Source organism: Somniosus microcephalus, chromosome 23 (genome assembly GCF_052327205.1).
Source record: "Somniosus microcephalus isolate GS21.2 chromosome 23, FLI_Smic_1.0, whole genome shotgun sequence".
NCBI lineage: Eukaryota > Metazoa > Chordata > Chondrichthyes > Squaliformes > Somniosidae > Somniosus > Somniosus microcephalus.
Window position 1 is genome coordinate 48863161 of NC_141009.1, and position 13589 is coordinate 48876749.

Here is a 13589-nt window from a genome sequence, read left to right on the forward strand (position 1 = left end):
CCATTTCTCGGTACGGTAGTCCCGGGCCAAAACTTGTTGACCTATCTGAAAAGATCTAGTTGGCCTTTCATTCATGCCCTGGAATTGCCGGTTCTCTACGTCCCTTCTGACGTTTGGCTTAAGCAAATCCAGCCGGCATCTTAGTCGTCTATTAAAAAACATCATGGCGGGAGTTTGATTTGTGACCGCATGTGTTGCATTCCTGTACGCCAACAAAAAGCTATCCACCTTATGTTGTAAGTTAATGGCTTCATTACCCATGGCCTTTATGGCCTTCTTGAAGGTCTGGACAAACCTTTCAGCCAATCCATTGGAGGCGGGATGGTATGGGGCTGACGTGTAGTGCTTAACCCCATTGCTCTTTAAGAATTTCTTGAATTCTTCGGACACAAATTGCGGTCCATTATCAGAACAGATCTGTTCCGGCAGCCCATTCCTAGCAAACATGGTCCTTAACACTGTGATGGTTTTTTCCGTGGTGGTGGTGGACATCTTTATTACCTCCGGCCACTTGGAGTGTGCATCCACCGCTATTAGAAACATTGAGTCCATAAATGGACCAGCAAAGTCGATATGTACCCTTTGCCAAGGAGATGAGGGCCACTCCCATGGATGCAGAGGAGCCTGTGGTGGCGCGTTTTGGACCTTCTGGCATCCTAGACAGCTCTTAGTGATTTCTTCGATGTCCCCATCAATGCCTGGCCACCACACAAAAGCTCTTGCTAGGTTCTTCATTTTCACTCCACCCAGATGTCCCTCGTGCAGCTCCTTTAACACCTTCTGTTGAAGTTTGGGTGGAATCACCACTCTAGATCCACACATCAGGGTTCCTCGACACACTGACAGCTGTTCTTTTCTCTGCGAAAATGCTGGCAGCGTTGGTTCGCCCTGTGCTGGCCATCCCTCCACCGTTAAATCATAGACTCATGAGAGAGTCGGGTCATTTCTTGTTTCGTTTTCGATCATCGAATTTGTTACTGGTAGACATTCCACTATGGATGAGTGGAACATCTCTACCGGGTCCACTGTAGTCGCTTCTTCTACTATCGGCAATGGCAAGCGCGATAACCCATCAGCATTTCCATGCTGTTTGGACCTTTTGTATTCGATGTCATATTGGTGTGCCCCAAGTAACACGGACCACCTCTGTAACCTTTGCGCTGTCATGGTGGAAACGGTCTTGTTAGGGTTGAATATGGACACCAACGGCTGGTGGTCTGTCAGTAATGTGAACTTCTTGCCCTGCAGATAATGATTGAATTTCCTTACGCCCCACACAAGGCTGAGGGCCTCCCTATCTATTTGAGCATAATTTCACTCCGCGGAGGTCAATGATCGGGACGCGAATGCCACTGGCCTTTCCGAGCCATTTGGTAACTTGTGTGAAAGTACTGCTCCAATTCCATAAGGGGAAGCATCACAAGCTAGACGAAGAGGTAACGTTGGGTTGAAATGAGCCAACACTTCTTCAGAGGTAATCAACGCCTTGCTTCTGCGAAAGGCCTTTTTACATTCCTCACTCCACTTCCATGGTACTTCTTTCCGCAACAGAGCATTCAGCGGATGCAGCACCGTGGATAGATTCGGCAGAAACTTGTGATAATAATTAATCAACCCCAAGAATGATCTTAACTGTGATACGATTTCCGGAGCGGGAGCCTTCACGACAGCTTCTATCTTATCAGGTGACTTGTGCAGCCCCTCTCGGTCAATGACATGACCGCAGTACGCGATCCGTTTTTGGAAGAACTCACATTTCTTGCGATTAACTTGAAGGCCATATTCCTTCAACCTAGTGAGCACCAGTTTCAAATTTGTGAGGTGTTCTTCCTCGTCTTCTCCCGTAATCAGGATATCGTCTAAGTAACACTGCGTGCTTGGAATTCCTTGTAATACCTGCTCCATGGCCCTCTGCCAAATTGCTGGAGCCGAAGCTACCCCAAAAACCAGTCTATTATAATGATACAAGCCTCTGTGTGTGTTGATGGTGAGGTACTGACGCGACTCTTCCTCGACTTCCATTTGTAAGTATGCCTGTGCCAGGTCTATCTTGGTGAAGTGTTTCCCTCCAGCCAACGAAGCAAAGATATCTTCAATCCACGGAAGCGGGTATTGTACCGTGTGAAGCACCGGATTCACTGTGATCTTGAAGTCTCCGCAGATGCGGACCTTCCCCGGTCCCCCTGGCTTGTTACTTGGTGAAGACTTCATGACGGGAACAATGGGCGTGGCCCACTCACTCCAGTCCACTTTTGACAGTACCCCTGATCGTTCAAGTTCTTCCAGTTCTGCCTCCACAGCAGGTCGTATCACGTAAGGTACCGATCTGGCTTTGAAAAATTTTGGGCTTGCATGTTCTGCAATCTTAACCTTTGCTTTAATTCCTCGCAGTGTTCCCAGTCCTTGCTGGAATACCTCTTTAGCTTCGTCTAATATTCTGGACAACCGTTCAGGTTTGACATCTTCCTTTCCGGAATCTACCGTCATGGTGTTTAGTGAATGCCAGTCTATCTTTATTTTCCTGATCCACTCCCATCCCAGAAGTGGTGGACCTCCCTCAGGCAACACATACAGGTCCATCCTTTGGTGCTCTTTGTCCTTGTATCTCACCTTGACTTCTATCTTTCCGATGGGGTATACTTTGTGCCCCGTGTATGTCTTCAATACTAGTTCCGTATCCCGTAGGGGAATATGCTTGAATAACTTTTTATAATCATGCTTATTCATGACCGTCAACGCCGATCCGGTGTCCACTTCCATTTTCACTTGGACTTTTGCAATCTGTAGTGTGATCCAGATAGCTTGTCGGTCAGCTTCATTACTCACATTGTGAATTCTCAGACTATCCAGTTCCTTGCAGTTGGAGTGTGAGTCCGAATTCTGTTCTTCCGGACTCTTCCTAGTCACCTCATGTACCTTCCTGTACCTCTTTTGTGGTGACTCATTATTGTTGGTCTTCTTCCCTGACCGGCATACCTTAGCCATGTGACCGAGCTTGCCACATTTCCTACATTCCTGGTTTTTAAACCAGCATTGGTTCTGGTCGTGTGTTGTCTTCCCACAATGATAGCATTTCGTTGTACCCGAAGTAATTTGCTGCACCCTGAGTGCCGCTGCCTTTAGCTGCATTTCCGCCGTTCCTTTCGCTGCGGCTTCGTTCGATGCAGCAATAAGGACAGCCTTCTCAAGTGTAAGATCGTTCTCTTCGAGCAGTCGTTTTTCTGTTTCTTCCTTCGACATTCCGCACACGAATTTGTCTCGCAACGCCTCTGTCAGATTCCCTCCAAACTGGCAGTGTTTCGCTAGTCTACGCAGTTCGACCAAGTATTCTGCGTTGCTTTCGTCTTTCCTTTGCGTTCTCGCATAGAATTTGAATCGTTCCGCCAACATCAACGGTGTGGGGTTCAAGTGATCCTTCAGAACAGTCACAATATCATCGAAAGTCTGATCCGTCGGTTTAGCTGGTGCTAGTAGATGCTTCAAGAGCTCGTATGTCTTCGCGCCCATCGAGTTTAGCAAGGTTATAGCTTTGTCATCTTCTTCTATTTTATTGGCCTCACAATAGATCTCAATGCGTTCCACATACGTGGCCCAGTCTTCTACCTCGGAATTAAAATCGTTGATGTTACCCCACTTAGGCATCTTCCTCTCTTCCTGATAACAGCACGAATTATTTCTTTAAAAATTTTTTTTTTTCCCAAGATGGCGGTTCCCGCGAAAATGGCGGTTTCCCGCGCTTATCTTCTCTCCCCGCCCACTTCAATGGCGGTTCCCCGCTTCTGTCTTCTTCTCCGCCTAATGGCGGCTTCCCGCATTTCTTCCCCTGGCGGGAGGGGTACACTTTCCCCACGGGCGACGGCCGCTGGCTTTCAGGTTCACAGCCTGCGCGTCGGCTTCAGTGCTTTCCCTTTTCTCGGCAGGGCAACCGGCGCTGGGTACACCCCGTTGACGGCGAACAGTTTCAGCCGCTGGGCTGGCTCTCGCTCAGTTCCCCTTGCTCGGGCTCTGTCTCTCTCCCGCTCGCTCGGCTCTACCGGCGCTGGGTACACCCCGTTGACGGCGAATAGTTTCAGCCGCTGGACTGGCTCTCGCTCAGTCTCCCTTGGTTGGCTCTGCCTCTCCCGCTCGCTCGGCTCCCAATCGCGCCTCCCAGCCCTCTCGCAGTCCGGTGCTTCCCTCCCCAGCTGCGGCTGAGTTTTTATATCTTCCCGCGCCTACGCTCCCGGTCGCAGCGCTTCGTGGCTTCGGTCGCTGCCCGGCCTTTTTCGCCGGTCACGGTCTAGCTGTCTCACGACGCCGTTGCGTCCCCAGCCTGTCTGCACCGCGGCTTCCTTGCTCCACGCTGCCCCAGTCTCAGCGCCTCTGGGCCCGACTTCTGTCCGGCTCCTTTCCCCCTCGACCGTGGTCGAGTGCACCGCCCTTATCCTCCGGTTATTCTTTTTACTTTTCCCTTACTCACAGTCACCGTGGCCGCCTTGCTTCTCGTGCTAATCGGCTCACTCCTCACCGTGGCAGAAGGGACAGTCAGTGCCTGTTGCTGATGGAAGTCTTTGTCTCTGAATTCTTCCTCCTTTCCAGCTCTGCAGACTCGAGTTTTCTCCCAGCAGAATGACGAGGGCGGTTGCCTCTTCTCGACGCTCGTTAACTGCTTCGGAATTATTGTTGCCGCAGGGTACGATCGGACTTGTCGCCACTGTAAAGTCTGTGGGTTGTTTGGTTAATTAATACACAGACTCCAAGAGTAACTTAAAACAGGACTTTACTATTCGAAGGTCAGGGCGAATCTGCTCAATACTTCCTGACACAGCACTTATATACTGGTGTGGTCACCGTCGGTATTACAGTATACAGAAGCCAACAAAGTAGTGCAACACCTAAAGTAGTTCTCTTAAAGGTGGACGGTTACATACAATAGTTCTCTTAAAGGTAGACGGGTACATACACTACACCTTTCCTCATCTAACTCTATCAGCATAAACCTCTATTCCCTTCTCCCTCATAGGCTTCTCTAACCACCTCTTAAATGCATCTATACTATTTCCTATTGGATTTCTTGGTGACAATCTTATATTGATGGCTTCTGGTTATGCTCTTCCCCACAAGTGGAAACATTCTCTCTCTATCCACTCTATCAAAATCTTTCATAATTTTAAAGGCCTCAATTAGGTCACCCCTCAGCCTTCTTTTTTCAAGCAAAAAGAGACCCAGCCTGTTTATCCTTTCCCGATAGGTATACCTTCGCATTTCTGGTATCATCCTTGTAAATCTTCTCTGCACCCTCTCCAATGCCTCTATATCCTTTTTATAATATGGCGATCAGAACTGTACACAGTACTCCAAGTGTGGTCTAACCAAGGTTCAATACAAGTTTAGCATAACTTCACTACTTTTCAATTCTATCACTCTAGAAATAAACGCTAGTGTCTGGTTTGCTTTTTTTATCGCCTTATTAACCTGCATCGCTACTTTTAATGATTTGTGTATTTGTGCTCCGAGATGCCTTTGCTCCTCTACCCCACCCAAACTCGCACCCTCCAAGTAATAAGTGACCTCCCTATTCTTCCTACCAAAATGTAATACCTCACATTTATCTGTGTTGAATTTCATTTGCCAATTATATGCCCATTCTGCAAGTTTATTAATGTCTTCCTGTAAATTGTTGCAGCCCTCCTCAGAGTTTATTTGTGGAGTTTAGTCGGATGACAGCCCTGTTCCTAAATCTGGTCGTTCGGGTGCGAATGCATCTGTAGCGTCTCCCAGATGGCAGGAGGGTGAACAGACTGTGGCTGGGGTGGGTAGGGTCTTTGATGATGGTCCGTGACCTCCGTAAACAGCGTTTCTGGTATATGTGCTCTATGGTCGGTAGCCGGGTGCCGGTAATACGTTGGGCAGTTTTGACTACCCGCTGCAGGGCTTTCCGGTCATAGTAGCTACAGCTGCCATACCATACTGTGATACAGTTCGTCAGGATGCTCTCTATTGTGCAGCGGTAAAAGTTAGAGAGGAGCAGGGGTGACAGGTTACATCCCTTCAGCCTCCTTAGGAAATATAGGCGCTGCTGGGCCTTCTTCACCAGAGAGGAGGTATTGAGGGACCAGGAGAGGTCTTCCGTGATGTGGACTCCGAGGAACTTAAAGCTGTCCACCCTTTCCACCACAGCCCCATGGATGTGGATGGGGGTGTGACTTCCGCTTTTAGACTTCCTGAAGTCCACAATGATTTCTTTGGTTTTCTTGATGTTAAGGGCCAGGTTGTTATCGGCGCACCACTTCACGAGATGCTGGACCTCCTCCCTGTAGGCTGACTCATCGTTGTTGGTGATCTGGCCTACTACCGTGGTATCATCCGCAAACTTGATGATGGTGTTGGAACCATGAACAGCCACACAGTTGTGGGTGAAGAGGGAGTAGAGGAGGGGGCTCAGCACACATCCTTGTGGGGCCCCCGTGCTCAGGGTCAGGTGGGGGGAGGTGTGGTTACCTAATTTGACAGACCGTCGGTAGTATTAGCAGATGAATGTTAACGGCATTCCTTTGTGAGATATTTAAACAGAGGTGTTTAACCCTTTGAAATAAATGTGTTAATGCTTGTTAAAAAAGCAGAGCGAGGAATATCAAATAAATGCCATAACCATGAAGTCGCTATTATTGCTAACTTTACTTTCTAAATGTATGATTGTATAACATGAAACAAATATATTATTCCATTAGTAGATTACCACAAGGTACATGATCCACCATGAAAGATTTTAGTTCAAGTAAATAGGCTATGGTATCATACAGCACAGAAGGAGGCCATTCGGCCCATCATGCCTGTGCTGGCTCTTTGACAGAGCGATCCAATTAATCCCACTCCCCTGCTCTTTCCCCATAGCCCTGCAAATATTCTTCGATATGAAGTAGTATACACACTATAAAAATATTCATATATTTTATGTATCAGATGCACCAGTACTCGCGTGCGCAGACACACATGAAGTCTACACCAAAATACTGTAAAATACACCTAATTAAGTTATAAATCAAAATTTTCTGGGGGTGGGGGAAGGGGAGAATGGCTACAAATACAGTCCCCAGAAATAGAATCCAGTCCCTGATGTACTTTATAGACATTTCTAAAATTGGAGCAAGTGTCGTGAAGCATTTGAGAGAATAATGACACGATGGATGAAATAACAACAGAAAATGCTGGAAACACTCGGCTGGTCAGGCGGCATCCGTGGAGAGAGAAACAGAGTTAACGCTTCAGGTCTGTGACCCTTTGTCAGAACTGGAAAAAGTTGGAGATGTAGCAGGTTTTAAGCAGGTGCAGAGGCAGGGAAAGTGGTGGGGCGGGGGGTGGGGAGGAAGGAACTGAAGGGACAGTCTGTGCTAGATTGAAGGCAGGGGAGATGAAATGTTGCAAATGGGGATGGCACAATTATCAACAGCTGCCGGCTGAAAAAATTAGGGGGGTTATAGTCTGAAATTGTTGAACTCAATGTTGAGTCCAGAAGGCTGTAAAGTGCCTAATCGAAAGATGAGGTGCTGTTCCTCGAGCTTACGTTGAGCTTCATTGGAACAGTGTAAGAGGCCGAGGACAGAGAGGTCAGAGTGGGAGTGAAGCGGAGAATTAAAGTGACAGGCGACCGGAAGCTCGGGGTCACCCTTATGGACTGAACGGAAGTGTTCCGCAAAGCGGTCACCCAATCTGCGTTTGGTCTCCCCAATGTAGAGGAGACCGCATCGTGAGCAGCGAATACAGTATACTAAATTGCAAGAAGTACAAATAAATCACTGTTTCACCTGGAAGGGGTGTTTGGGGCCCTGGACAGTGGATGGTCTCAACATGGTGAAAGTGTGCAAATCTTTGAGGCAGTCCAAACAGGTGATTGACCAGTGGCAATTATTACCAAAATTCTTAACAGGGGAGGAAATGATGCTCTAGAAAATGAAGACAACTTGCATGGGAACCAAAACCAATTGAGCTCATTGTTAGATTCATTCCAGTGAACAGGGACATTTTTTTCCAACAATAAATGATTCAAATGTGTCATCCGTAGCTCAGTGGTAGCACTTTCATCTCTGACTCAGAAGGTTGTGGGTTGAAGCCTGACTCTAGAGACTTGAGCACATAATCTCGGCAGACACTTCAGTGCAGTACCGAGGGAGTGCTGCGTGACCGGAGGTAATGACTTTCAGATGAGATGTTAAACTAAAGATCCGTCTCAGGTGGATGTGAAAGATTCCAAGGCACTTTTCAAAAAGGAGTTCTCTTAATGTCCTGGCCAACATTTATCCCTCAATCAATACCACTAAAACAGAGTACAATACCTAGTCATTTATCTCATTGCTGATTGTGGGACGTTGCTGTTTGCAAATTGGCTGCTGTGTTTCCCTATATTATAACAGTGGCTACACTTCAAGTGTATTTCATTTGATGCGGAGGACTTTGGGATGCCCTGAGGTTGTGAAATGCATTTACATAAATGCAAGTTTGTCTTCTTTATTTTTAGCCAGAGGTTTATGACAAAGTACAAAAGTTCTTTCGCACTAAGTATGCTCTGGCTTTCTCATTGTGACTTGGGTGACCTAATTCACAGGCTTCCACTGGCATCTTCCATTCATTCCCTTGCTGTGGGTCATGAAATTGATGCTCATTAAAGTGAGCCACCTCAATGTTAATGGAAAATGCAACACTCTTCTTAATCCAGCGGTCGCAGTAGACATCCTCAGGTCAGGTTCGGCACAGGTTACATGCTCAGTTGAGATTTAGAAGAACATCCCTACTGTACCATTGTGACATTTCCATTTCTTACAATGGTCATCAAACCTCAGTTACTTCGTATAAGGGACGATGCTCCTTATTTTGTAATTATTTCATTCTTCTGCCCTACCTTCCTGACAATGATTTAGAACGGGTTTACAATTTTACAAGAAATTCTGAACGGAAGAACTCTTCACAGCATATTGAGAGTTTCTCCACATACGAGCAGATCTCCTGTGGCTGTACTCATGGTGAGTTGAAGGTTTTATAAAAATAGGGGCGTTAAAGTCATACAAGGTGTCAGCCATGGCTCACTGGTGCACGCTCACTTCTGAATTAGAAAGTCGTGGGTTCAAGCCCCACTCCGGGACCTGAACACAAAATCCAAGCTGACACTTAAGTGTAGTACTGAGGGAATGCTGCATCATCAGAACTGCCGACTGTTGTGTGGCATGTTAAAACAAAATACCCACCGGCACTGGGGAGTTTTGCAGGTATCCTAACCAACTGACATCACAGCAACAGATCACCCTGTCATTTATCTCACTGCTGTTTGTGGGACCTTTCTGTGCACAAATTGGCTGCCGCATTTCCTTAGATTACAACAGTGAATGCGCTTCAAAAGTACTTCATTGGCTGTGAACTACTTTGGGATGTCCTGAGGTCATGAAATGCACAAAATAAATGCAAGTTCTTTCTTATTATCGGGGACACTGGGGGCAAACCTGGGACCTGGGAGCACTGGGATTGGGACCCACGGTGAGCACCTAGAGTCTGGAAGCACTAGGAAGGGGGTCCTAGGATTCCAGAGACAACAGAGAGGTAGGCTTTGGGATCACTGAGACAATTCCTGGGATATGGGGGAATTGGGGAGGAGTTTTCAAGGTCTGGGAGCTTTGGAGGTGGTTGCAGGATCGGGGAGTACTGAGACTGCAGTCTCGGGATTGGTGAGCACTGGAGGGAGGGTGGGATTACGGGATATAGGAGCGGGGAGGGAGAAAGTCAAAGGCAGGAGACCCTGTGGACCGGCAGAAGGCATAAAGAGGTTTTGTCATAGTGAGGGTTGAAGGGATCAGGCAGTATTGGGAGGAGCAAGCTCTAAAACCTTTGTGGGGGGGCGAATGAGACCTAATTGTGAGCCCATTGTAAGCCATCAGGTCACCACCACACAAATACTCCCCCATATATATATATATATAAAAAAACAAAAGCAATGATTAACTAAAAACATAATTTCTGCTTTCTTTTCTAGCCATCAACCAAGAACCCACAATAATAGCTCTTACTATTCCCATAGGCTGTCCCTCATGTGATCTTCTTCTTAGGCAGTCCCTCGGAACCGAGGATGACTTGCTTCCACACTATAAATGAGTTTGCAGGTGACAGATGAGTCCAATGCGGGACCTACAGTCTCTGTCACAGGTGGGGCAGACAGTGCTTGAAGGGGTGGGTGGGTGGGGTGCTTGGGTTGACGTGCGCTCCTTCCGCTGCTCCCGGCGAAGAGACTCGAGGTGTTCGGCGCCTTCCCGGATGTTTCTCCTCCACTTTGAGCGGTCTTGGGCCAGGGATTCCCAGGTGTCAGTGGGGATGTTGCACTTTTTCAAGGAGGCTTTGAGGGTGTCCTTGAAGCGTTTCCTCTGCCCACCTGGGGCTCTCTTGCCGTGTCTGAGCTCCGAGTAGAGTGCTTGTTTTGGGAGTCTCGTATCGGGCATGCGGACGATGTGACCCGTCCATCGGAGCTGATCGAGCATGGTCGAAGCTTCGATGCTGGGGGTGTTGGCCTGAGTGAGAACACTGACGTTGATGCGCCTATCCTGCCAATGGATTTGTAGGACCTTGCGGAGCCAGCGTTGGTGGTACCTCTCCAGTGCTTTGAGATACCTGCTGTGCATGGTCCATGTCTCTGAGGCATACAGCAGGGCGGGTATCACTGCTGCTCTGTAGACCATGAGCTTAGTGCCGGGTTTGAGGTCCTGGTCTTCAAACACTCTCTTCCTCAGGCGACCGAAGGCTGCACTGGCACACTGAAGGTGGTTTTGGACTTCGTCGTCGACGTCTGCCCTTGATGTGATATCATGTTGCTGTTCCCACGTGTTGCCTCTCACATAATAGCAACTGTTGCTGTTTACAGATGTGTCTTCTCACAGGATAACATTTGTTAACTGACCACACTGCTGCCTCGAATAGCTATTACTCTTCTTACTTTCTGCCTCTCACACAAGAGCTGTTACTGTTTCCAGGTGCTGCATCCCACCTGATAACAGCCGTCGTTGTTCACATGTGCCACCTTTGTTTCTCTGTGGAAAACTACATGACAGAAAAGCAAAATAGTAATACATTTATATATAAAGGCATCACTTGCCTGAAAGAAAAGCTTTGAGAGTTCAATCTCCAGTCTTTCAAAGACTTTTGAATAAGCTAAAATAACCTCTCAATTCCTCAAATGAGGCAACTACCCTTCACCTCCCGTTGATGCACAGTTTTCATGTTGGAATATTCTGCAACCTGCACTTGCTCAGAATGCACAGATGTAATTGTAAGCTCTCTCGATTGTTGCGGGGTAAAATTATCCAGCTTTTGAGCTTTTAAAGAAAGACTTTAATAAAGGCAGTAAAATACACAAACAATAATGCAATGGATACATTTATCCTGTTATTGTGAAAAACATAGTTTTAAAATATTTGTATTTTGCTTAAACCTTATTTTGGACAGTAGGAATTCAGTTATTGAGAATAAACGGTGAATTAAAATAATTTAGATGATGGTTGACAAATTTTTCCATGACAACATTTGGTGGCCACAGTCTGCAACTACAGGGAGAGTCAAACCAGGTGTTTTTAAATAGTGGAATTAGGCAATTGCCTGGAATTTGCGGTCAGCGGTGAAGCAAAGGCGTTCGCTGGCTTCACACAAAGCTCTCGCGATCTCGGTGTCGAGAAGTTTGGCTTTTCCGACGTGTAATTCAAATCAACGGAGTATAGTGGGGATCCCCTAGTGCGAGCTGCTGTGATGTCAACAAGCTGTCTAAGCAGCCAATCAAAACGCAGAATGCTCACCGACAGCGAACCAGGAAGTGAGCAAGCTCCTAAAATTCTAACTTTTTAAATGTTAGAGAGAGCGTAACAAAGATTGGAGCTCTCACATGGGGAAAAGGCAAATCTGAAATAAAGCTGAACAAGCTTTCAAAAAAATTTAAAGTTTCTTAAATTTTTTTATTTTTAGTAAGAATGGATAAATTTGACACGGCACAAAATCAAAATTAGTTTTTCAGGCCCATAACCTTTGTTTAGCAGTCAATACGCTGTTAAAACCCCAGTTACACCTAATCCCTTTGGGTCTAACATTCAGGACCGCAAGTTCGCTGACCCTAGCGGGGATTCCCGACGTCGGGAAGCCCGCATTAGCAGGCGTATAATGAGGAAAAACTTCTTAACTGCCTGAGGCCATTGTCACAGGAAAAATGTGATGCAGGGTTAAGTGCTCAAAATGGTAAAATTCTATTACAATGAGAGCTATAGGCATCGCACGCAGTGTAACAGGGGCATGGACACAATAAACATTCAAAAGTCTAAAGGAAGTGTTTCAGGTGAAATACCAAGTTTAATAATGTAAGCTAGTGCCCCCAAATGATGAATGTGCACCGTGGCCTAGTAGTCCCAACCTAACAAATAGACACACTCCATAAAAGCCATTATATGAGACAATGGCCTAGAAATTGGGTATAGCCCCGCTTGAGGCGCTAGAACTGGCGGTGCGCTAAGTTTATAGCCAGACGAAACTTATCGCTGCCTGGCGAGATATTGGGTTGCATCGCCCCCAAAGGGGATTGAGGCGCTAATTCAGCCGTTGCACGGTGCTCCTAAGGCGCAAAAATTCAGGCGCTACTCAATATCGACGCGGACGGGCGCAGCGCAAGTGATCTCAATTACGAGAAACCACGAGACTTCCAGGCGCCGGCCGGCTCTTAAAGGGGTGGGTCAGTCAGCCTGAGCTTCAACACCCAACGCCCTGTAGGCCTCAGAATCGACGCTCGCCCTTCTCTGGCGTTAGAAACTTGTTCAGCATGGAGAAGGTTAGACAGAGAGCAGAGCGCTTCAGCACTGAGGCCCTGGACCGGTTGGTGGCTGCAGTTGAGCGCCGTCGAGATGTCCTGTATCTGGACAATGGCAAGAGGCTGAATCAGAAGGCTTACCGACGATCTTGGAGGGAGGTTGCTGTGAGGGTCAACTCCAGCAGCATGGCGACCAGGACCCCTGTTCAGTGCAGGAAGAAATTCAATGACCTCATACGGATCATTAGGGTGAGTGATGGTTTAGCAAACTTCTGATTCCCTCCATCTGCAGCTGACTTCGGGCACCCTGTTGCAATGATGCCCCAATGGCCATCTGTCAGCAAGCACCCATGGCCCTTTCTGGGCACACACATGGACAGATGCCTCAAGGCCTCATGTAAGGGCTCTTGCACCATGGGGGGCATGCGATGATGTCTCAAGGCCTCATGTAAGGGCTCTTGCACCATGGGGGGCATGCGATGATGTTTCAAGGTCTCATGTAAGGGCTCTTGCACCATGGGGGGGCATGCAATGATCTCTCAAGGCATCATGTAAGGGCTCTTGCACCATGGGGGGCATGAGATTATCTCTCAGGGCATCATGTTACAGAACTTCCCCTTCTTTCCCCTGCAGTCCAAGCTGGCGACGATCCGAAAGGAGCAGCGTCGAACCGGTGGTGGACCTCCACAAGTGGTCACTCTCACGGATCTGGAGGAGAGAGTGCACCAGATTCTTGGAGGACGTCTGTCTGGTCCTGTGACCACTGCATCTGCCGACCCCATTTCCGACAGCG